The 26,732-nt window shown below is 42.2% G+C and overlaps 2 long non-coding RNA genes across 2 annotated transcripts in view; one reads left to right on the forward strand and one right to left on the reverse strand.

Moving 5' to 3' along the window:
• The window catches only part of LOC142494376 (uncharacterized), a 72,736-nt gene extending 58,455 nt beyond the window's left edge, over positions 1-14,281 (reverse strand). Inside the window, exon 1 of the long non-coding RNA XR_012801402.1 lies at positions 13,993-14,281. This is a non-coding gene — a long non-coding RNA (uncharacterized LOC142494376). The remainder of the gene's footprint in view (positions 1-13,992) is intronic.
• A 94-nt stretch (positions 14,282-14,375) lies between these two features.
• On the forward strand, positions 14,376-26,386 carry LOC142494377 (uncharacterized). The gene is made up of 3 exons (XR_012801403.1): positions 14,376-14,461; positions 18,363-18,503; positions 26,227-26,386. It is a non-coding gene; the product is annotated as an uncharacterized LOC142494377 (long non-coding RNA).
• Positions 26,387-26,732: the final 346 nt, after the last annotated feature.

Genomic DNA, 26,732 nt, shown 5'->3' on the forward strand with positions numbered 1-26,732 from the left:
CATGGCAGCATGGCTTAGGTTTGCAAAGTTGCATCTGAACAAATCACAAGACTTCTGGAACAATGTCCTTTGGACAGACGTGACCAAAGTGGAGATGTTTGGCCATAATGCACAGCGCCACGTTTGGCGAAATCCAAACACAGCATATCAGCACAAACACCTCATACCAACTGTTAAGCATGATGGTGGAGGGGTGATGATTTGGGCTTGTTTTTCAGCCACAGGACCTGGGAACCTTGCAGTCATTGAGTCGACCATGAACTCCTCTGTATACCAAAGTATTCTGAGTCAAATGTGAGGCGATCAGTCCGACAGCTAAAGCTTGGCCGAAATTAGGTCATGCAACAGGACAATGATCCCAAGCACACCAGCAAATCTACAACAGAATGTCTGAAAAAGAAAGTAATCAAGGTATTACAATGGCCCAGTCAAAGTCCAGACCTCAACCCGATTGAAATGCTGTGGCGGGAACTTAAGAGAGCTGTGCATAAACAAATGCCCACAAACCTCAATGAACTGAAGCAAAATTGTTAAGAAGAGTGGGCTTTTTGAAATCGAACAGTCATCGTAGTCCAAGTCATGGGGAGCACAAATATTTATGAAAAAAATAGAAAACACAAAAATAGTGCAATATGTCCATCAAATGCATAAATCAAATTCTGCGTATCCTATAGAGTGTGTACTTACATACTCCTAGTTCTTTGAAGCATATCCAATACAGTGTCAAAGTAGTATCTCTAGGTGTTTTGGTGTGTGGGAACCTTCATTGGAAAATTAAAACCACATAGCATAGACTGATAAAATAATTTTATCGATAGATAGGTAAAAGTATTGCACTCAAATGATGCTAGTAAATAACAAGCATAGAATAGATAAAGAAACAGGCTGGCATCAGCTAGGTTGTTTGATGTGCATACCGTTCCTCTCCACAGAGGATTTGGTGTGCATACCACTCCTGTCTCCCCCCTGTGGCTGGCTCCTGCGCTTGCTGGTTTGGAGTACCCGGATGATGCACCGATTCAGCAGAGAACTCAACAGCACCACAGTCAGCGCCCCGCAAAGCGGCAGCAGAAGGCACTTAATGCATTTCACCGGATCTCCAATTTACATCTGAGGAAACTGTTCTGTATGGTCACCTTGAACCAGCGATGAAGTGATGACTTCTATTCCTTCATTTTGGGCACCACCTTGAACCCTCTCTTGGCGTCCGCTTCGTCCGTGGTCTCTGGTGAAAAGTATCAGTCAGCTTCATCATGGCCTGGTTAGATAGGTATGGCAGCCATGTGTCTCACTCCTCCTGGTGAAATCTCTGTCAACCCCTTCTCAAGATTGAAGAATTGTCCAAACCCTTCTTGGTCATTTTTTTTTCTTCTTGGTCTGTTGCACTCCTCTTTGAATACTGGATGAATCCGCAGAAACTATAGGGGTAATTCTTGCAGGTAGGCCCATATCAGGGGTCGCACCACATCCGCGTTGGTCCCAAATATGATGGGGGAATTTGGGTGTTCCCGGGGTTCGGGACATACCAATGGTTCCACTTCCATGGGGTGAGTTTTGTTGGTGTTAAGCTGCAGAATATCCAACCGTACTTTAATCACACCATCAATGGGTTATTCTTCGCTACTAAGGCCCCACAACTTCATTTTCTCTGCCGACTGTATAGGCAGATGCTTGAGGTGCAGATCATAAAATGGTCAGTAGATGATGGTCATTTGAGACCCAGTATCCAGCAATGCAGAGGAGTAGGTACCCTCCACTAGTACTCGTACTATGGCCGCAGGTCCTACTCGGTTGTAGGCATCCGATTGGAGCTCTTTTTTGGGCTAGGCGCAAGGGTGCTATCCGAGAATGTGGACAGTGGTTCCGCCATTTTAACGGTGAAGGCCATGTCCCCAGGGATGGGGGTCCTTGACTTTGAACAGTCTTTGGCAAAGTGACCTTCTTGGTCACAGGTATTGCAGCGGGTACCTCGGGCCACACCGCACTAGACGTAGTGACCGGTTTCCGTGGCACCCTGGAGATGGAGACAGGTGCCACTGGAGGAGGGTTATCCTTAGTACTTTCCGTATCATTAGGCTTCTGGCCAACACCCCTATGGTCTCTCCCTTGTGGGAGTATTTATGTTTCTTGGGGGTGTGTAACAATTTATAGGCCTCATGCCCTTTCACCAGGCCTAATAGCCCATCAAGATTAGGAGGACTTCCTTGTAGCAATGAACACCGGATCATGATGACTATATGATGGGCGGGTATAGATCCCTTTAAAAACTGTTTTCTTAGATATTCATCCACTTCAGAGGCTGGAATTATATCAAAGGAATGTAGATTCAACAAAACTAACTGTATCCGTTGAATAAACTCGGGCAGTTCTTCCCCTTCTTTCTGTCTGAGACTGTAGAACTTAGACCAGCGTTCGCTTTTGTCCTCTTCTAGGCCGTAGATCCGCGTCAATAATTCTACTAACCACTGTGCCGTAACGTCTGAATTCTGGTCTCGGTGCAATCTCATTCTATGCCTAAGGGAAATACGCATATATATTCTCACAACCCAGGGGGAGCATGAGGGAGAAAAACAACAGAAGAAAACAGACTAAGTGCAGACAGTAGGATTCAGTGTGAAAAATGATGATGATTATCTTGGCTCTTCTGTGCAGCCTACTCACAAGATAGTAGTGATTTAAGGACAATAACAGGTAACTTGGAATCTATGAAGTCTTCTAGACGCAGGCAGGGTAATGCTCTCATTCAGCTTAAAAATGCGCACTTACAATAGACAAGTATAAAAACAACATTTGTCACTCAAAGTGAAAAGATGAGGATTGTGCCGCAGCTCACCACACCGCCTCTGCTCCGGGACCCCAGTGTGTGTCACCGTTTGCTCTCTCTCCTGCACCGCAGCATTCAGAGATCACCTCCAGCAGACCAGCACTGTTTCCAGTGTGAAACGCCACTTCCGGTTTCCTCGAGGAGCTCTGTCACGTCACTTCCGGTAGGGCTTGTGATTGACAGCTACCAGCACCAATCCTCTCTCTTCCTGGGCGAATCCACTCTACGCGTTTCGCCAATAGGAGAGCTGGCTTTATCAGGAGTATGGACCCCCCCCCTTCCTAGTCTTCCTTATGTACCACGATCGTTAATTACTGGAGTTAACCCTTTATATGCCTCATAAAGTCGAAGCAATATAGAATAGGATTGGATGCATACACATTCTCATTTAAAACAAGGACAATAAAGGTGGATACCTGGGAATTCCACTTTATGAGGCATATAAAGGGTTAACTCCAGTAATTAACGATCGTGGTACATAAGGCAGACTAGGAAGCGGGGGTGTCCATACTTCTGATGATGCCAGCTCTCCTATTGGCGAAACACGTAGAGTGGATCCGCCCAGGAAGAGAGAGGATTGGTGCTGGTAGCGGTCATCACAAGCTCTACCGGAAGTGACGTGACGGAGCTCCTCAAGGAAACTGGAAGTAACGTATCGCACTGGAAACAGTGCTGGTCTGCTGGAGGGGATCTCTGAATGCTGCGGTGCAGGAGAGAGAGCAAACGGCAACACACAAAAGGGTTCCGAAGCAGAGGCGGTGTGGTGAGCTGCGGCACAATCCTCATCTTTTCACTTTGAGTGACAAATGTTGTTTTTATACTTGTCTATTGTAAGTGCACATTTTTAAGCATTACTTTATAAATATCCTTTTTATACCATTGATCTGCACTATGGAGGTTTTTGTTTACTTTTCCATGCCCTAATCTACCTGACTGCTGAATGAGAGCATTATCCTGCCTGCGTCTAGAAGACTTCATAGATTCCACGTTACCTTTTATTGCCCTTAAACCACTACTATCTTGTGAGTAGGCTGCACAGAAGAGCCAAGATAATCATCATAATTTTTCACACTGAATCCTACTGTCTGCACTTAGTTTGTTTTCTTCTGTTGTTTTTCTCCCTCATGCTCCCCCTGGGTTGTGAGAATATATATCGATCATCTGGGACCAGTGAAGATAGTCCCTTCCAGAGGGTCTGAGCAGGCGGTTACAACCTTTATTTATTATTTTATGTTTGCACTATTTTAGTCACTTAAAGTGACTAAATATTAAGTGTGTACATTTCTTTCACTGTATTATTAGTGAGCACTAGTATTGCTTTTAGCGCCTTTTTTACACCATCACTCGGTCATAAGGGAAATACGCAGGCAACTATGCGTGCTGCTGTACCTGTATGCTCACAGGAGGACTAAGCCTCCACTTCTGGGAGCCTGGGGTGAGCTCTGAATCCTTGCATGCTGTGCCTCCACCTATGAGGGATCCCTGTATTGGCGGGAAAACCCCTTACAGTAACCAATACAACAATAGTAAGCAATACACCACGCAATGTATATAACTAATCTTTAATGTACACAACACACAATAACAGGTACCAACCGTATAATGCTGTGACCCCAAACATTGAGTGGCTCCCCCAAAGTACTGAGGGTGCTGTGGCAACACTAACCCCTCGTTTCCATCCTAGCAATACCATCCAAATGTGAGGTTGTGCTACCCCCTGTAAATGTTGGTGCATGTTGGGTACCTGCCTGGGTACTCCAGTACTCAGGTGCTGCTTGGCGCAGTGTGTTGGAGAGGGTCCCACACAGCGGGGTCTCTGACACAATTCCCCTCTCTCCTAAGTGGTGGAACCCCAGCCATAGTGTCTCACACAAGTGTTCTGGGATACTGTGGCCTGGTCCCAGGTTGCAGATCACTGTGTGGCTGTCCGCCACCAGCGCAACAATACTAATAAGGGGATATGGTCCCTATCTGGGGCCATCCCTGCAATACTGCTCTTTGGGTGTCTCATGGCATGATGAGGGGGCCTAGGGGTGGAGTTGCCAGCTTCTGCTAGACTGGGCATGCTGGCTCCTTGTCCCAGAGGATATCCTGCTTTTTTTAGGCTTCATTAATCCCATTGGCTGGGACAGCCAGCTGATTCCCTCTGCCCCCCCCCCCCCCGAGGATTCTGGGTCTCGTAGTCCTGCTTAGTCTTTGCGAGCCAGTCCAAGATGGCCACCGCGCTATTCCTGCAAAGCATTCTGGGGATTGTAGTCTCTGTTGGCTTTTGAAGCCATTTAAAGATGACCACCGCTCCGGCTGCAACTTCGCATGTGCGGCAGTTGGAAATGGCCACCGCCACCTCTCCGTACTTGTGCGGAGCTCAGGCTGTGCATCCAAGCAGTTCAATGTCACCGGAGGTAAGGGCGGGGACTCTGCTACAGGTAGACGAAAGTTCTGCTAACTGGAGGCTGCATACATTGAACAATATAGTCATTAGTGTATAAACTCACCAGAAAACCTCCTTTATCAGCTTTCTTATTGTAATCTGATGGTCAGTAAGTGCTCTTAAACAGAGTGGGACAAAGAGACATGACATGATGGAACAAATATAGTGATTACCAAATATACCGAATATAATTATGTTTTAACATTTACAGGGGCCCTATTATTTAAATTTGTCATGGGCCCAACAAATTCTATTGGGGCCCTGTCTCTTTTTCCTGCACTTTGCCCCCTCCATTGTCCACAAATACTCAAACATCTTCCTGGTCTGGCCCTAGATTGTATTTCCAAGAGGACAATACTAGGAAAAAGTCAAAGTTGGGCCATTTTATGTAGTTTCTGCTCAGTGTTAAAGGGCACCTTGATAAAGGCCATACTGCCCGAAACACGTTGGTGGACCCCTGCTGTGGCTTAGGGGGGACCTTTTTGTCCACTTTTTTATGTAATAAATTAACTTTTTTTGCTATAAACCGTGAGTCTCCTTCTGTTACCTCTGGCAGTGCACTGCCTTATTTTCCTACCTGTTTCTGCTCAGTGTTAGGATCATTCTGTTTGCAGTCCAGGAGGGCTTAGAAGACTCCATAATCAACCCACTGTATATCCTGGCAATATTGATGTAAAGCGGGAGCAAAGAGAAGCATTTTCATCTTTTGCCTCTTTGCATCAATGTATTGAATTAATTTGCTCTAGGTTTCCAATTGTGTATCAAAAGATGCAGCCAATGTTATGACAACCACTGGCCCACTGCAACAGGACATGCACAAGGCGCCAGTGGGAGAAATGGACATTCCTTTGAATCAGCTACGTGCAAGTAGGGGGCGGGGCTACCACACTATTAAAATGCGGGAGCTTGCCAGCGGGTGCCATAGCATTGGCTACATCTGTACAGTATGTGTGATTTGTCAATATGATGAGTTGTGGGTAATATACCCAGCACTTTCTTATCTCCTTGGTTACTATAATCAAGCTGGATTTTGCATAAAAGTATTATATTTCTTCATGGTCAATTTAATCCATCTTTTTCTTGAAACTAGTACAGTAGATTACTCTACATTTATTTCTAAACTTTCCTCAATCAAATTTCACCAAACCTGCCACTATTTAGGTGATGAAGTACTCTTCCTCAATTACTCATTTAATTCAATATTTTCCTTTAAAAACCCAAGTAAAGTGCTTTTGTCTCTAAAACTATTGTGGTAATTTATTTTAAAACAGTTGTGGTCTCTGAAGCTTTCCCCTTTCACATAAAAATAAATCTCCTCAATGTGTCTGTGAAACAAAAGTACATTTTTGAGATTGACAGTTTTTAAGACCATTCCTGAGATGTTAAGTAAATTACATTCAATGTTTTAGCCAATATTTTATTTAGGAAAAATGTATTGGTTACCGTGAATTATGGCAACTGTATGCACATCAAAACAATTATTTATAATACTTACGGGTGACAACTTTAGCCTAGGTTATATTTTTATTTGCATTAATAAAACTGGTGGGATTTATCTAAACGGAAATCATTTAAACTACATTACCAATGCTGTCAAAGTAAAAAATATAATGTTAGTTCTGTGTAGACCTAGACAATATGCAAGAAAATGCATCAGCAAGCACATTGCTATATGTGGTCAGGTCCCTCTGGGTCTCCTTGGCTGACTCACATACTTCCGTTGCGGCTGGGAGGCTGCGGCTAGTGTGGGTACCACTGACAGGGCACGCAAACACCCGGCGGGAGGCAGAGATAGTGAGGGCAGGGTAGGGAGCGCTCTGGTGGCTTCGTGGTGGGAAGCCGGTAAGGGCATCCCCCTTATCGGTGCTTTGCGCATGCACGAGATCCAGTGCATGCGCAGTGGCAATACAGAAGCGGCGGCAATTACTCACATAGGCTTCAGCAGGGACTACTGCCCCCAGAAGGCTATTGGGCTGCTAGATCACATGGCCACAGCAGCCAATAGGGCACTCGGATTGTCCTGTAGGCAAGAAGATACATTTGGCGTGCTTAGAGAGCCACGCCATTTGGAGCTGGGACAAAGAAAGGGTAGGGTGTATGCAGGGTGGCCGTGGTCCCTGTGCTAGGCCAAAGACCCCAATAGGCCCCAGCTAGGCCCTAACTCCCTTAAACTTGTGGTTGCTGCAGGGAAAGGCCCATTAGATAAGGACACTGCCCCTCTAGTGCCAAGTGTGAGAGACACCACAAGGACACGGTGGCGGTGAACTGGCAATCTGGTGGTCTGGGACCAGATCACCTCAATGATAAGAGACTCTCTTCATGGTGGGACCCTCCAGCTGGACACCACTCCACGTGGTGGCGGACTCATTGCTGACGACAACGGCGTGGGATGGAACGGCCCCTTTATCTTCAGTCGGCACTACCAGGTGCTGGAGTACCCGGCAGATATCACACCTACACCTACTGTACAAGTGCACCAACTTTAACACGCGGTTGTGGGCAGCACTGTCACACACACTTTGGGTGGGTTGACTCTTGTTGACACCAGGGTGGTTGGATGCCATGTGGCACCTCAGTACTTTGGGGATATTCCATCCCGGTGTGGACACAACGTCAAGAAACTCAAAAATAACAGTAGAAAATTTAAAATAGAGCGAAATAATTGCTTCAGCGTGCTCAAAATGCAGGGAAACATACAGGACACATACAAGCTCATATTGAACCCCCAAAATAACCACAACATATATATAAGTGTAACACTTATTCCCCCCCTCAGACTCATCTGACATATCTAGGGTGTGTGAGGGCGGATTACATGTACTGAGTGGTGCGTACCTGCGTGGAACAGGAGGGCCTGAGTCTCCCGCGGTGGTGTGGTGGATCACAGGACCAGGCTTCTGAGGTAGTAGCCTCCATGATTTCAGTGGTGGTGCAGCGCCTCAATCCTCTGTACCTTCCCAGGGTATGGGGTAGGACCTGTATAGAAGAGTGACCCCTGGTCCAGGGTGGATGCTCTAGAATCGCACAGCAGTCGATGGTAAAAAGGTAATGTCTCTCTTTATTGTATCGAGCTGCGCCCGGCAGTAGTAGCGCCAAGCAGCCACAACAACAACAGCAATGTCCCAAAATCACACGGCCCTCCAATCTGTACAGGCCTTTCCTCCTCTCCTTCCCTCCAAGCGTACACTCCGACAGGATGGACTGGGCTGGGGCCTCAATACCCCGCTGCCCACCTCAGAGGGTATCATCTGGGTCGGGGATGGATTCTCCCCATCACCCCATCATCGGGGTGAGGGGCATTGGTCCACCTGAACTCGGCTCGCTCTCCAAATGTCATAGGCCAGAGTTCTCTCTCTTGCTGCTCCCAGGACGGAGCTAGGTATACTCCTCTCACTCCCAGGACAGACTCCAGAGTCCACTCCTCGTAGACTCCAGAATAGACAGCCTGTCACTTACAGGAATGGGCTGCTAAATAGGCTTAGCCCCACCCATCATGATGTCAGCAGTACCTCCCCTCTGTCTCGTGCCTGCAGCAGAGTCAGGGGCATGCATCTATCAATCAGGGCAGGGCTTGAAGGGGGGAAACCCATGATCACTACTGGTGCCTGCCTCTAACAGGACTTACCACAGTAGGAGGAAGATAGGTATAGCCTGTGCTGTTTACAGGGGGCTACATAAGCATATAAGTGTCACAGAGGAGTGCTACTGAGCATGGCAATATATATTTAAAACCAGAGACAGAACATGAAACACAGACAGAACTCAGTGCACATCCAGTGAAACTTATACACGGTACAGTGCCTAAATATATATGTATAGATATCTATTAAATAAAATGGTCTTTTTGTTTAACATTTTGGCCAGTGTTGTAAGCCCTTGAGCCACTACACGGCAGACCACATCTGAAGGGTACCTAACACTGATATAAATTCTTAATAACCTGTGCTTTACCAGGAAGAATGATTTATAATAAATCTGTCAAAATTAGTTGCATAGTTCTAAGTCTGATTGAAGCTCTTATTAACCTGTACACTACCAGGAAAAGCACTCTGTATTAGATTTGTCACAAACAAACTGCAAGCAAGCAAGTTCCCCTGAGAGTGGGAGATGCAATGGATGTCTCTGGTTTTAAATCAAAATGCAGGGAGTTAACAAACAATTATGAAGAACTTATGAAAATTGTAATTGAAAGCACAGAAAGAAAACTGGATAAGAAAATATCAGATGAGACAAAGCAGGTAGAACCAGGTATATGTATATTGAACCTAACCCAGGTCCTCCCATTTCAGCTCTGTCCCATGCCCCTGAGAATTCCACCTTTAAATTCCAAAAAGGGCTATCTGTCGCCCATATAAATATCTGGAGCCTGCTGCCCAAACTGGATGAACTAAGGGCATGGTGCCTTATGCATAAACCTAAAGCCATCGTTCTTACAGAAACATGGCTATCCCCTAAAACCCCTGATACACATATTGCCATTCAGGGATACTCCATTTTTAGGAGAGATAGGTCAAAGAGAGGAGGAGGGTGTTATTTTATATTGCAGACACCTTACAATTTACACTGTTAAATTGCCCACCAAGCCCACCCTCTTTTGAAACTCTAGTTGGCAAAATCTGCCTCCCCTTTTCTAAGCCCATCTTGCTCGATGGCATCTACCATAAAGCCCCTCTACAATCCCTGACTGATATCACCCAATTTCTTGGCTCCATTTCCTCTCTGAATGAGAAGAGTGAGCTGCTAGTTCTAGGGGATTTCAACTTCAATTGGCTTGACCCTAAAAACCACAAAATCCAGATACAACTCAAGTCACTTAACCTATCACAACTCATTTCCCAACCCACACGGATAAACCTGAAATCGCATAACCATTCCTTGCTAGACTGGATTCTCTCCTCAAACCCCATCAGAATCCAATCCTCTGGCATCCTTCCTGACATTTTCAGTGACCATGCAATAGTGTACTGTATAAGGAAAATTAAACCGCCCCAATCAAGCCCTAAAGTTCTCCTCACTAGAACATTTAAAAACTTTAACCCACAACAGTTTCTGGATGACCTTACCAACTGCCCATGGCACAGATTCGATTTAATTCCCGACCCCGATTCTGCGCTCGACTATTTCCAATCTGAGTTCTTAAAACTCTGCGATACCCATGCTCCACTACGCAGAATAAGGGTACGGGGGGCCCACCTTCCATGGGTTACAACTGACCTTATAGCACTCTACCAGTTCAGGGATGCCTTGTGGAAAAGCTACAAAGTAACTGCCACTACCAAGGATCTCAATCACTACAGATGCCTGCGGAACATGTGCACAAGGCAAACAAGGCATGCAAAAGCACAATATTACTCTGACAATCTCCACCAGAATACATCAAACCCAGCTAACTTCTGGAAGGTTATCAACAATATATTCCAGCCTCCTAACCATCAACAACCAAGTAATATCACTAAGGGGGATATTACTCTGACAAACCCCACTGACATTGCAAATGCATTCAATGATTACTTTGTGGGGTGTGCCACTAACTTATTAGCGAAACGCAGCACAAACCCCAAACATGAATCTCATTCTGGGAGTATCCCTACAGTCCCACCCCCTTCCAACACTGCCCACAATTTTCAATTTAGCCCAGTATCTGAAGAGGAGATTACACAAGCGCTCCTCAAACTAAAACTAAGCAGCCAATGTGGACCCGACTTACTACAATCTAGGTTCCTACGACTTGGTGCCCCAGCAATTGCCAAACCAATTGCGTCCATAGTCAATTCTATCCTGTCTGCAGGCCATATCCCTAAGACCTGGAAAACTGCCAGAGTTGTCCCAATCTTCAAAAGTGGGGTCAAAAACACTGTCTCAAACTACAGGCCAATCTCACTTCTCCCAATTCTATCCAAAGTTATGGAAAAATGTGTCCACTCCCAATTAAGCGATTTCTACACCAAGACAAATTTCCCTAGCCAATTCCAGTCTGGGTTTCGTCCCAAACACTCCACCGTAACTACCCTGCTAAAAGTTTGCAATGAAATCCAGTGTGGAATGGAACGGGGACAACTCACTGGTGCAGTATTCCTAGATTTTGCAAAGGCGTTTGACACAGTTGATCATGTTATCCTGCTTAACAAACTCCAGAGCTCTGGAATAGGGAAACATGATTTAAACTGGTTTCAGTCCTACCTATCAGGAAGATCCCAACATGTGTCCATCTCAGGCTCTAACTCCAACCCCCTGGATATCACCTGTTGTGTCCCGCAAGGCTCTGTTCTGGGGCCTCTACTCTTCTCAGTGTTCATTAATGATCTTCCCACAGCTTGTAAGGAAGCCTCAATACACATGTATGCAGATGACACAATCCTATATGCACACAGCCATAGCCTCTCTGACCTTCAACACATACTTCAGTCTGACTTTTTGAGACTCGAAAACTGGATTTCCTAAAACAAACTGTTTTTAAACACTGACAAGACTGTAACAATGGTATTTGGGACCAAGACTAAATTTGTAAAGCTTCCAGTGACTGAGCTCCTGATTAGAACCAACGCTAACACCACCCTAACACATGTCACTTGTTTTAAATACCTGGGCTTATGGTTTGACTCCCAATTAACATTCGGGATGCACATTGATACCCTGACAACCAATACCTATGCCAAACTAGGGGTACTTTACAGGAACAAATCCTCCCTAAGTCTCCTGGTCAGAAAGCGAATTGCACAGCAGATGCTAATGCCAATTATTGACTATGGAGACATAGTATATGGCTCGGCTCCTCAAACCCACCTTAGCAAACTTGACACCCTCTACAATTCAATTTGTCGTTTTGTTATCCAATGCAACTACAACACACATCACTGCGAAATGCTCAAAGAACTAGATTGGTCATCACTAGAGTATAGGCGCAAAGTTCACCTTTCCTGTCTCACCCTCAAATACTTTCTGGGCAAGCTACCCAGCTACCTGAACAAGCTCCTCACCCCTACCACATGCAGTACCTATCACCTGAGATCAGACTCCAAAAGACTATTCATGGTCCCAAGGCTCAACAAAGTATCCGGACGTTCCTCCTTCTTCTTCCGTGTACCCCAAAACTGGAACAACCTACCAGAGACTCTCATATCCACCACCAGCTTAAGTTCTTTCAAATCTAAGGCTGTCTCACACTTTAATCTGGTCTGTAACTGTTTCATACGCTCATAATATATATTTTCTTTAACTGTGCACGCTATGTCTTGTATACTGCTGCGGCCGAGTTTATTCGAGCATTTGCCCGTTCTCGGCCGCAGCAGTAACCTGGCGCGCGCCAGAGGGTGCCGGGCGCGCGCCGAAGACATGGTGGAGCGCCCTCCGATCGGGGCTTTCTCCCTCCCGCTGCCGGGTCCGCCAGGTCCCCCGGAACCCCCTGCCGCCGTCCCCCACATCGCGGGACACCAGGGCTCCCTCGGGGAGCCCTGGACGCGCGTGCAGGGGGCGCAGGCACCCGATGACGCGTGACCGCACGTCGATGACGCGCGGCACGCCGAGGGAGTGTGGCTAGCATGCCGGGGCATCCCCAGGCTTGCGGAGCTAGCCGCACTCAAATAAAATGTGCCGCCTCTGTATAATGTATACCTTGTTCATTTATGTAACTGTACTTGTAACCATGTACTATTTGTTTTACTCTGTGCCCAGGACATACTTGAAAACGAGAGGTAACTCTCAATGTATTACTTCCTGGTAAAATATTTTATAAATAAATAAAGGGGGTCTGAGAAAATCTCTACTACCAAATCTGAATAACAAAATCCAACCCCTCCTAAAAATAAATATTAAAGGCGGTGCACCCTGAAGCAAAACATGATTAGAAAAAAAATATCAGATGAGACAAAGTAGGTAGAACCAGAAACGTAAGAAAATGCCTTTCCAAAACTGTTCTCACCAAACTATATAAATGGGACATATATTGCAAAAGCAAAGCAAACCATAAGGGCTAAATAACTTATATGCTTTTGTTACCTAAAGTTTATTAGAGATAAATAAAAACGAATCTACTGCAATATATTCACTCAGTGTGGCCCAAAATTATTCACTGTAATGACATATTTAAATTTTCCTTTAAATAATACAAACATGCACAATAATTCAGAATATTTATACATAAAGAATGATTCTATGATTTTTTGCTTCAATTAACCTGAATCAAGTTTGCTTTTGAAAAATGTATTCATGTAATCAAAAATGATTGCAAGAATATGCAAAAGTTAATTCTGAAAGCACAATAAAATCTAAAGTCTTATATATATGTGTAGCCCCCTTTCTCTATGCCTAAAGGAAACCATGGGCTGCTAATATGTGCTGCTTATACAGGTACGCTCACTGGAGGCCTGTGCCTCCAATTTTGGGAGCATAGGGTGAGCTCTCTCAGTGCAGCACCTCCACCTATGAGGGATCCCAGCATTGGAATATATATATTAGCTTTACTCTAACCCCACAGCATGCAAGAACACAATACAATAATAGACTGATGTAATACCACAATACCCCGGTGTGTCTTTCTCAAAGTACTGAGGGTACCCTGGGCACCAAAACATCCAGTGTCCGCAGAACAATTCCCACCCAAATGTGAGGGTGAGCTACCCCCTCTGGAGTGGTGGTGCAAGGTGGGTACCTTCCTGGTAACAGGCCTGACAGTAAATGCTGATATGAAGATGCTGGATTAGGTCCTGTGCAGCGGGGCCTCCAACATAAATCCCCTCACCCCTTATCCAGAAACGATCCACAGTGAAGTCTCCAGCCGAGGGGTCCACCTCTCTGCTGCAACGTGCAGCCTGGTCCCAGGCCACAGTCCACCGCGGGGACGTCCGTCCACCACCACACTATAGTACAGCTGGAGGTGTAATTGGTGGGTCCCTATCTAGGGCCTTCCCTACAACACTCCACTCTATGGAGGGATCGGGGCCTAAGGGCAGAGTTCTGGCCTAGTCCAGGGGCTTACAGGCTCCCTGGACGCGTCCATCCTCTCTGCTGGCACTTGCAAGACAGCCGCGAGTTCCCGGCCCCTCGGAGGATATCAGGAGTCTCTCTAATGGCCTGATTGGTTGAGATGGCCCATGTGACCCAACCGAGGCTTCTGGGATTGTAGTCCCGAATGCCAAGATGGCCACTGATGACGCTGAGCAGTTCCCTGCACTGAAGGCAGGGTAGGAAGACTCTGCTATATATGCATGGTATATTTATAAAATAACTAATTTGTTAAATGTGTTGCTAGAGATAGGATAGTTGGGACTGGGGAATCAAAATCTGAGCCCCCTTCCCCCAAACTCTGTTGATTTGGATAGATCTAAACCGCAGCCCTGTAGCTAGTGCCTGAAAACCTATAATGCAAAACGTCGTTTGGTTTGGAAGAAAATATTTGGATGGTATTATAATGATAATAATGATATATTATATTATTGAAACTACTGATGACAAACCTCTTCCTTAATCTATGAATAAACATCAACATACAACTCCATGAATTTCCAGCCAGGGAAGCTTGGGGATTTCTGTCTCAAGTAACATGAACCATTTTTAACAGTAAGCATGTTGGGGATTTCTCCTGTGTGTTTGCAATTTGATTTCTATTTTAGCTTGTGATGTTGATGGATTAGTGGGATTATAGTGTAACATGCATTTTCAAATACCAGGGGACGTTAATTCAATTGAATAGCTTGATTTGTTGAATGTTTCAATGTATCTTAACTTTATTTTCAATGTCATTTTAGCTTAAGTGGCAGCAGTGCATGACCAGGGTTATTACTATTTTTCTTAGAATAATTGTGTTTTGTCCTTTAATGAGATTGTAAGTGAATATAAATTGTAGGAGCTTTATATTAATAAGAAATTGGGCCACAAACTCATCTTAACAGTTTATCACAATGAAAATAAATATTGTTGTTTGTAGCTAGATGGCAAGCTAGTTTATCAGAACATAGAAATCATGCTATGAATGGAAATCTTACTAAAAGCTCATCACATGTTTAAATTTGGCTATTCAAGTGTTTTCTTTTCTTTTTATTAATGAATAAGTGAAGTAAGATTAGATTTGGAAAATCAGACATCACTGTTAGTTGCACAGAGTTGTTATTTGTCTTAGTTTTGCACAGTGGAAACAGATAACAGCTTTTCTACTTATTGTAAAAGGAAGCTAGTTCATTAGTATGAGCCTCCTCCTCACATTCCACGATTTGAAGAGAAACAAGTGAAATAAGCTCATATTTATTAAGCAATTGCATAAAGATGATGACAAATTGTCCTGTGGGGACAGAAGGGAACTTGACAGGCACTGAAATAAGCCTCCTCAAAATGGAGCATTGCATGAGACTGCCCTGTAGATTGCCACATTCACTGGACCCTACAGATCTTTGAATACGGTAGGGAACTGGTGAAAGGGCATAGGGGAGGAAGGGGTGTAAAATTTGTGAGAAAGGGTCTCTCCTCTTCCTGACCACTAATGAAGTCTTATTTCCCCCAAACCACACAGGGGTATGGAAATTCATGTGGTTAGGCAGTGAGACCCTCTGTTTAGATTTATATTGTGTATGATTGTGTGTGTATAGTTATACAGTATTTACTGAATATATATATAAAATGGAAATATTACTGTATGCTCATTTGCATGTCTTAGACAGGTCTACAACCCTGCCTTTCACTATGCTTCCACTGCAGCAAGGGATTCTGGCAAATGACATGCAAATGAGCACACAGTGCCACCTTTTGCTTCAAAACCATTGAACATAGTCCCCTATAAGTTTAAGCTTGCTGCATTTCACAGCTTTGAGCACAGCCTTGGTTAACATGCATAGCCAGTAAACCCACCCACATACAGCCGTTTCAACCTTAATGGTCTCCTCAATGTTGGTTTTGGTTATAACTTAGTTAAGTTATGGTGGGTAAAAAAAGTGACAAAAAGCCTACACAGTAAAGCATATAGCAAAAGAAAAATATTACTGTATGCTCATTTGCATGTCTTAGACAGGTCTGCAACCCCGCCTTTCACATTATCACCCAGTACACAGTACTTCCACTGCAGCAAGGGATTCTGGGAAATGATTTCCACCTCGACAGATGGGGCTCACCCTCAAACATCAGGGCCCAAGTCTTTTTTAGGAAGGGGCAAAACACAAAAGCAATGAAGATGAGACAAAAAAACAGGAGGGGGAGACATTATCCCAAGAACACCACAAGTGCTGAGGCCACACCTATGATGAACGCTGATAATATAGTACCTTCAAAGATTCCAAATAAGGCACAGAAGGACAACATTGGGAGTTTATTACACATGCTTCATGCTAAGACGTTTTGTGTACATATCCCCATGACAACGGGCATGAAATTTAATATCAGAACATCGTGGGACAGACGGGCTAATCGGGAACCACGCTATCACGTGATGACATCAGCATGAAGGAAGAGGGACCCGGATGTGCGCTCGCGCATGCGCTTGGATGGGATACCAAGTTCTCCAACTGCAGGAGTACTGAGAGGCGAAAGGACCAATCGGGAGGCAGGGTGTACCTAATGATGACGTCATTCGGAAGCGACGAGGACCCGAATGTGCGCGCGCATGCGCATTGAACTGAGAGACTCATGTGGAAGAAACTGGAAGATTTTAAGTAATTTCACCTGGGTTGGGGGCTATAAGTAGTGGACAGTATATAGTTTGTATTTTATCTTCACTTGAGAAAGACCACGCTTGTTGGTTGAAACGTTGTGCTTATTTAATAAATCTTTCAAAATCCACAGTGCCCTGAACATTCAATTTTTGCTTACTTTGGAGTTTTTTCACTGACAGTGACTCCCCTGGACCAGGAACACCGGTAACAGCAAGTATCTGTGATTTAGTTTATGGTGTGCAGCATTAGTATTGTATTTTGCTACACTTAACTACAATACATATTTTTTTTAATTATGTATATTATGTAATATTGATTAAAAATTGAAGTAATAGCGGAAATAATCATCAATGTCTAAATCATCTCTACAGTATTTGCAAGCATTTGAAATCAATTGTTTGAAGTTGTTCTTTTAGACACGTCAATTCATATGTTAGGACAGTCGATGTCAAAAGTATATATCTGAAAGATAAATAACATATTCATAAAATGTTGTACAAAAAATATGCTTTTTTAAGCAGGCATGCACTGTAATATATGCATCTATTATTTTATATGTTAACGCTGAAGGTAGACATATGTTTATTAGATAACCTTGCAAAGTCAACAATTGAACATTCTAATATGTATTAAAAAATGGTGCTCGTCTTTATCTGGCTCTTAGTATCTTTCACTGTGGCCATCATTATGGCTGCGCACAAGATCTCTTGCGCGCGCCTGTGAGCTGGGTATCTTATAGCAGCTTCTCATAGTGCCGAGTCAGCATCATCACATGACCACGTAGCCACGTCACATGAGGACTCTACATTAATATTATTACATGCTGAATAGTTAGCAATTGATTTTAGGTGAACAGATCGATATATAATGTAGCTAATCACTTGTCATTGTGCAGAGTGTATTGATGCACAAATATAATGTAGTATATAACATTTTATTTTTCACGCTGAATATTAAAATGCAGATTTACACATATATATGTTCTAATTGTTGCTATGCTATACTTCATCGTGTGTGTAGTTTAGTGCATGCGTGATGGATATTAAGCAGATGATGCTCTCATAATAGTACTTCTGAAGAATGTAATTGAAGCCATATTACATGATATTTACATTTTTTTTTGAAGTCAAAAAGATCCTTGCTGGTATCCATTGTTCCAGGCAGGCAAATCCAGTTTGTCCATGGTTGAGTCAATCATGGGATCCTGATGCATATACATCTCGTTGCCAGCGTTGTTTTATTCGGTCGCATCGTTTTAAGCCCAGTACACGGGCTGAGCCAGATACGCATCTTGGCTAATGTTTTCCTATGCACACTGGTATTGGACAAGGAAGTTTTGCACGTTTCCATAGTAGTTTGCTCCATATTGCCAATCATATTGTGTGAGGCACTGTGCTGGCGTATGATACGAGACACGACTTTGTGAATGTCGATTCTTACGTGGATAACTGAAGAAATAGCTATTTCTCAACAGATATGTGCCATGATCGAATATAAGCTTACACAATTGGAGTACTTCCCAGCAACAGTACCTCTGTCCAGGATGTGGTATCAATCGAATAAAGCATTCATGAATGGATAAATTGTGTCTAACGGAATTTTTCCAATTCTTTGGGTGAGTTGCTTCTTTGTAGTATAAGTATTTCACCATGATATATTCATAAATTCACGAACTGTAGCTCTCTTATCGTCCTGATATTCTATAGCCTGAAATATCATATATGTATATGTTTCAAATGGGCGTCTCATCATTGAAGATGCCCCTGCCACGTCTAATACATTGAAGATCTTGGTTGCAAATGAATCCCTGAAAGCATGTGGCATTAGCTAAAAAAATTGCAATTTTGAATCAATGTGATGTAATTCTGAAAGTCAAAATACAAAAGAGAATGTGTATGGATTTTAGGCTCCCACATGCAGGTGCATGAACTAACTGGATGAGAACATTGTTGACCATTTAAAAATGTATTTATTGCGACACCTTGAGGATCTGAAAAAGTGTTATAATTATTATGCCACACCACAAAGTTATTGTTTTTATTTCATAGTCACAATTGTAGTGTGTGAATGAAGCGCAATGTATGTGTTTAAAAGCTGTGTAAACGGCGATGCATTTGCAGGCAAAAGCACATTGTGTTCTCATTTGCATGCTATTTCCCAGAATCCCTTGCTGCAGTGGGAGCACTGTATGCTAGGTGATAATGGTTGAAAGGCAGGGTTGCAGACCTGTCTAAGACATGTGAATGTGCTCACAAGTGATATTCTTTATTGGCTATATGCTAACGGTGGAGGTTTTTTGTTGCCTTTTTCACCCAAAATAACATAAAGTGTGTGTATATACATATCACTATCTTCACTGCTGATACAGAGGGGACTCCCTGGTGCCCCATCCATCCACTTACGGGTAAGTATCCACTTCTTACCACCCACATACATCAATGTTATACTGTTTGGCTGAAATATACTCCTACAGCTCCTGACAGTTTACAGATTGTCTCCCATGAATGTTTTTTTATATATTGAAGTGAGTGCATGTCCTGGTGGCTACTCTTGTTCCAAAATAAATTTATACTATATACATACCGTATTATGCGATGGAGCTGGCGCTTCTTTTCTTTTAGTTTATAATTTTAGGCAAGACTAGTGTAATATAAGTGTGTCATTGTCATCTTGTGTCTTCTAGTGTCAATATATCAGTTTTGCACATTGTGTGTTGGTTTCTAATTTAGTTTCTAATTAAGTGAGTGTCAACAGGACGAGTTCAAAAGGGGTTATATGACACAAATTAAAATTGAAAGTGCCGCATTCCGTTTCATTATGCATCATTTTGACACCTTGGATTGATATAAAAACAATTGCTAGGTTTGAGGTGACAAAAACTTCCTTGATAACAATCTGCGCCAGATGTAAGGAAGTATTATTTCCATCCAACACAGATGAAAGCAGAAAATAGGGCAGTGTGTCAATTAAAATCACCTTTCCACTAATAACTCACTGTAAATTGAATATATTTTGCCTTTCTAGCACAGGTTTTGTAAAGCCACCATATGTGACATCGCTCCCATTTCTTATTAGGCCTGGGCCTAGAGCGGCAAAATTTTGGGGTGGCAAAAATGTTCGCTCCATATACAGATGCTCCACTCTCTGGCCTATCGGGCCTGATGGGAAGGCACTTACATGTGGCGGCCTCCTCCTTGCTGCCACCCTCTTTCGCCTTCTGAATCACAGCATCAAATGATGCGCCGCAGCCATCCCCAACGTGATGTCACATGGCGTCTCGTTGCCATGGCAATGTGACATCACACTGTCAAATGATGCTGCGATTCGGAAGGAGAAGGAGGGCGGCAGCAAGGAGGCGGCCACCACATGTAAGGGCCTGGGGGAAGCAGGTCTTGAAATCCGCCGCTGATCGCACCCCAAACATGCAGTAACTGTCATTCAAGTCAATGCAGTTACCACCGGATTTACAGTAGGTGCAATACCCTCCATCGCAGCTTGAAGAATTCCAGACTTAATTTGTTCACTAACTACTGTAGCAACTTCGCTGTCAAAAAATCCTTCCCAGAAGTCAAAAAGTTGAAAACATTGTATATTGCCAAATGTGTATTTTGTTATATCGTCTGAACATACTTGACATATAGAAATAATTGTAAAAGCTAAAGAACTGTTAAAAAAAAAGCTGTGTGTCCTGTGCACACGCATAGTAAGTGAAACTTCTTTGTGTGTTGTCAGCAACATATAAAGTAACAATAATATTAGATGTTGTTATAGATGTGTGTAATAAAATGAAATCATTTTTAGATGTTACAATTGTATAGTTTTGTAGCACGATACTCACGCACTCTTTCTGTGTTAGTCTTAGCCATTTTTATTTTTGAGATTATTTTGAGATAATTTTTTTGAGATTATTTTGAACGTAATTTTATTTCTGCGCATAACTGTGAATTCCTCGTGTGTGTGTGTGTGTCTGTGTGTGTGTGTGACAGTGTGTGAAAGTGTATGTCTGTGTGTGTGTGTGTTTGTGTGTGACAGTGTGTGTGTGACAGGGTGTGTGACACAGGGATGTGGGTGGTCTGCGCTCCGTGTCCTCTTCTCCTCTGCTGCCCATGCGCGACGCACTGCCGACCTCTAGAAACCTCTGCACATGCGTGCCGGAGAACTGAGCGATGCCAGCCACTTCTGTGCATGTGTGGCGTCCGCCAGCGGCGCCATCACTACTGCACATGCACGGCATATCTCAGTGGGCGTGTGGGGGGAGCGGCGGCCATTAGGAGTGGCGCCGGCAGCTATTGCTGCTGCCACCGCATGTGACAGAGGGCGTGTAGGGGGAGCGACGGCTGTTAGGAGCGTGACGTCATTTCCGTTTCACATTTTCGTCTCCATGAAGGAGTTTTGTTCCATCAAAATTGACGAGGTGCCACTAAAGAAGTTTCACTTCAAAAATAATAGTTTATTGTGTGCTGGCAACAAGTGAGGGATTGGTCCTTAATCAAATATAATCATGAAAATTGCAGGCTGAAATAATAATGATACTGTTAAGCTGCATTTTGAATTGTATCATTTAGCAAAGATGTTTGTAGCATTTTTTTTCTTTTCTTTTGCTCAGTGAAATACCTAATTTCACCAATTAGGACAAAATCTGCATTGGGGAGTCGTAGTTTGTAACTTTATGTATGCTACAACAATGGGCAAATTGAAAATGATTCATTTCAACTTAGAATATACATTATATACTCTATAAAATAAATTATTAACATCACCTCAAATAATTGTACAGTAGTTCCAAATGAATACGTTTTAGCACTTATAACCCCAGAGTCATCACAGTATAATCTGCTGCATAGTGCCCAAATCGGCAATATCCGCTATTAAGGTGAATGGCAGATATCACTGATTCTGGCGTGATATAGCAGATCACACTTTGCTGACTTTGGGGCATAGAATGTTAAACCATGATCCCGGAACATTCAAGCTGACCTAACATCCTTCCACAGATACCCTAACAAAACTATTAACATATACTAAAGACATAGAGTTGAAGGTTAACTGACCACAGCATTAATTCAAACTCTTAAGATTAGCTTAGTAAATCTTATCAATTTCAGTCACCAGCCACCCAGAGGGCCCTTAAGTTCAGCCAAGGACATCTGGTGCCCAACTGTTGCCAAAACTCCATCCAAGGGCCATGTGGCAAACTGGCCCATTCAATATTTTTTTCTTTTTTCAGTTTTTTTAAACTTCATGTATTTATTTATTATTATAATGCCATAATTTAAAGCCAGGAACAAAAAAAAATGGGGGGTGGAGAGGGTGGGATGTGGTTAGAAGGGAAAACTTCTTGCAGGTCTCTGTGACCTCCCAAAACACCCTGGACTTTATAGCCCCGAATAATGCTGCCCACACAAGCCCTCCCCTTCTCACCCTGCTCCTATCTTAATCCTTTCACTGCCCAACAATACCAGGAGTAGAGATGGAAGAAGGAACTAGGGCCTGCTTTTCAAATAACTAACCTTAGGTGACCTGGAGAATGTAAAATGTAATCATGATCTTCTCTAGTGGGTAGGTAATATGTTAACGGGACCAGCAATTATTTTTTGGTGGTTTAAAATAGCATGTGTCCATAAAACAGCTTCTGTTTGAAAAAATGGAAAGAATGCAAAAAGAAGCATTCATTATGTTGGCATCAAGCCTAGCCTGCAGTGGCACGACAGCACTGTGGGAAAACTTGCTACAGTGCCACAATTCTGTTCTAATCAATTAATGTCAAAAGCAAAAAGAAATAGATGTATATCTAAAAAATATAGTTTTAAAAAGGAAATAATACTTTTCTTCCGTCTCACATGTCTTGCTATGAAAGGGTGTTCTCTAAAGTGTTTTCTTCAATAGGCTGTTGTTTATTTTTATCGTCCAATTAACTACAGCCTGGGAAATGTGAACTGATCTACTTTCCGTAATAAAATAATTATGTAACGTCAACAGCGAGCAATATGAATATTAACAATATGAAATATAACTCTAAACTAAAAATAACAAACAAATCGCTCAAAACCACAATTACGTTGGGGTGCAAGTCTCAAATAAAGATCTATTAAAAAAAAAGAAAAATGGAAGATGCTACAATGCCCTCATCACCTCCAAAATAATAAAAAAGAAACAACCTCAGCAATTATAGTTTATTTTAAATAATGATGCCAAAGACTCACATAGTCACCACCATCCCCCCACTACAACACTACACATCATGTAAAATACTGTCATTAAATGTGTAATAACTTCACAAAAGTGCATAGTGCAAAAAAGAACAAAGACACAATATAATATCCATACAGTATCCAGTATCCATAAAAATGTGAATCAAGAATAAAATGGTATGTATATATAAGCAATTGCTAGACTTCTGTTGCACTTAGTATTTATACAAATAGTAGAAAAAACATAGTACAGTATTTTGTTGAAACATAATAATCTTCAGCCCTTGTCGATTCATTGCTGGATTAAGGCTTCCTCAATGACCTACTGCAGTTGCAAGCCTCTCTTCTCCACAAATGATCTGATTTCACCCTCCCATATTACGTGTTGTCATCGTCGGCCTTTTAATTTACATTTGAATCCAGTTGAATACCATATTTTTTTCAAAAATTGTAATTTCCCCTTCCTATACAGTATGTCCAGTACAATGCCATTTAAATTTCTTCACCCTTGTGGTGATGTGACAGACTTTTGTTTGGTTTCAAAATATTTTTTTTATTTTCCTTTGGTAAAACTCAGCATACTGGATATCTCTCCATATGTCTTAGAGTTGTATGTAAGCACAGGAAGAATATAATGGTTGAAAACTTTCCTCTGGAGGCACATTGAAAGGTTTACTTGAAAGATTGTCTTGTTTATCCCAAATGCCCTCCATCCTATTTTCATTCTCCTATACATTTATTTAAACATGTTCATATCCATTGTTACTTTACAGCCATAGTCTTTGACTTGTAGCTCTATTCCATTTATTTCAATCTGTGCAGTCTACACATTTTTGTACATCACATTGGTCTTGCTGTAGAGAGTTCTCTGATTTGTCATGGGAGGTCTATTGAAATCATGACAAATATAACAATGTCATCTGCAAATGTAGATGACTGAAATATTCACAGTTTATTTAGATTCCCTTTTCTTTCCAATTCAATGCTTTGAACAATTCCGCAAGTGTTGCTGTAAAAAGCTTTGGTGACATGATATCTGTAACGATGTTCATCTCTAAACAGGAAGCAATCCGCAGGGCTGAGGTAAGATATCAAATTACCGACCTGAACCAAAAGATAGAGTCCTTAATGTAGAATAGAGTAGTCTCTAATGGGGCCTGTATCTCGGGAAGCAGGGGTCTCCAGACCTCAAATCAACGCGGTTCTGATCCGGAGATCCCCTACTAATCTACGCTAGTATTAAAATTAATATTAAAACACATTGATCTCTGGCGTGATTTGCGCAGGGAGAGGCGGCTTTCCCTGTGCAGCTCTCTCTGCTGCTAAAGCAAATCACCGGATTTGGCCTCCTGAGAGAGGCGATCATCACGTCACCGGCTACTCGCCCATTTTGGGAATTTTGCTATCACAGGTAATCGAGGCTTTCTGAATAGCAACGCTCAAAAAACTGGCGTCATAAATGGTTCGGCGAATTTTTTTTATGAATGCTTATAGATTAGGCCCCTAAGAATTTCAACAGGAAGTAATGGAGTTGGGAACACCGGTGAAACCGGTGAAACCTTTAAAGCATATTGTTATGTGTTAAAGGTGTGCTCTTGTGTAGCCTAACCTTGATTTTCAGCTTCAGAATGTGCAGCAAATCATTTATATTATATAGTATATTGTATTTTTTATAAATTAAAATGATATGAGATACACTCACTAATGTGCTTAGCTAATATCAGTCATTATTTTTTATTAAGTGAATGGACATTAACGATGACTAATGATATTAACACTTTACTAGTTAGAGTCGTAAGCCTCAAAATTATTTGACAATAATTACAATGGGCTAATCTTGAGTGTTGAGTTTGTCAATTTCTTGCATTGAATTAGTGCAGTTTCATTAATATCAATACAATTTGGGAGGTTATTCACTTAAATGGCTGTTAACTATCACTGTTAGCTATCACAATTAAATACATAATATCCTAATAGCTTTTAACAATAAAAAGTTACAATTACGCTACATTATAATGCTACAGTATGCTATATAATGATGATGCTTTATAACGCCTCAGGTCCCATAAATATAAAGGGAAGTAAAAGTGTGCTAACGGTTAACATCCTTTTCTTGATCTGGGCAAAGATATATCTATTTTCTAAGTGTGCAACAAATCATCTATGGTATGTTTTATTGCAATTTATGCCAGGCCACTATCAATCATTATTAACTATTCAACTGAATGTATGTACATCTTAGCGTATCAGTATATATAGCTCCTCACAGCATTAATAGATGTAATAGAGATGCAGCCACCAGTATTAGATCACTTGCCTGGGTAAAAACTAAGGTATCTCACAGTAAATGCCTCAACATGCCTCAACATTTCTGTGAGATTCCTAATGGCCCATTGGATTAACACAGCAGAGGTCCCTGCAGTCCCATTCTGTTTGAATGAGACTGCAGGGACCCTCCCCTGTGTTAATCCGATGGGCCATTAGGAATCTCACAGAAATGTTGAGACATTTACTGTGAGATTGCCCCAGACTTTCCAAAGCGAGTGATCTACAGTAATACTGGTGGGCTGAATCTGTAAGATGTTTAACAATTGCTAATGGTTTTAAGACTAATAGTTTTAATACCATACTGTTTATTGCCTTGTGGAAAAAAAATAATAAGAAGAAGAATATTTCTGTCTTGTATAGCACCAACACCACGCAGAAAATCTGCAGGTACAACGTGCAGGTTCCAATCTAATTTTAGTGCCTAAGACACAGGGTTATAAAATGATGTCTAAGATCATACGAAGAACTAACCCTGGGACTCACACTTGTTTCCCTCATTCTATAGGCAGTGGCATTACCACTGAGCTACTGTATCAGCCCAATATTGATAGACAATATTTATAATGGGCCTCATATAGAGTTTTTATTAAGGTTTAAATTTCTTGCATTGAACTATGGTCATTTTGTTCATGCAAATGCAACTTACAGTGCTATTTACTAAATGGATGCAGTCATTTACTTAAATAGCTGTTAAAAGCTATCACCAGTTAATAAGACTTTGAGGGTTTGTTTTTTTTACAATGAATCTGCACAGTTAAGGTACAACTGTACCATTTTCATTACATAGAATCTCACTGGTGGCATATTTATTTATCCTAGCAGTTACACTTTGTGTGAGGGAACATCAGCAGAAGCATGAGGACCAAACAGAGACTCTTCACCATTTATATGTCTGACATCTGGGATATTTAATCAATTTGGAAAAATAATACTGAAGCAATGTTGCTGCACCTGCACATCTTTCTAATTGAAAATATAAAATGAGAATTTGAAAACATAAAGAAATATTAATGAAATCCTTGAAAATTGCCAATGTATTTGTAAGTACTGTATGCACTTACTGTATCAGACAGAACAAAATGCTGCACTAACCCTCTTTTTAATCAGCATGCAAAAACCACGGTGTTCGGATTGTGATTCAATATAGACTCAAATACGCTTGAGAATGTTCAGTCGTAAAAAATATTTTCTATTTTTACATTATTTAGATGATAAGTTGAGGGTAAATCCTATTTTTCCTAAAGTAGCTTGGTTTTTTCTAACTTGAGTTTTCCTCTGCTGATGAATGATTTCATCATGTCTGGTTACATAAAGATAGACAAGAC

Source organism: Ascaphus truei, chromosome 5, assembly GCF_040206685.1.
Source record: "Ascaphus truei isolate aAscTru1 chromosome 5, aAscTru1.hap1, whole genome shotgun sequence".
NCBI classification, from domain to species: Eukaryota; Metazoa; Chordata; class Amphibia; order Anura; family Ascaphidae; genus Ascaphus; species Ascaphus truei.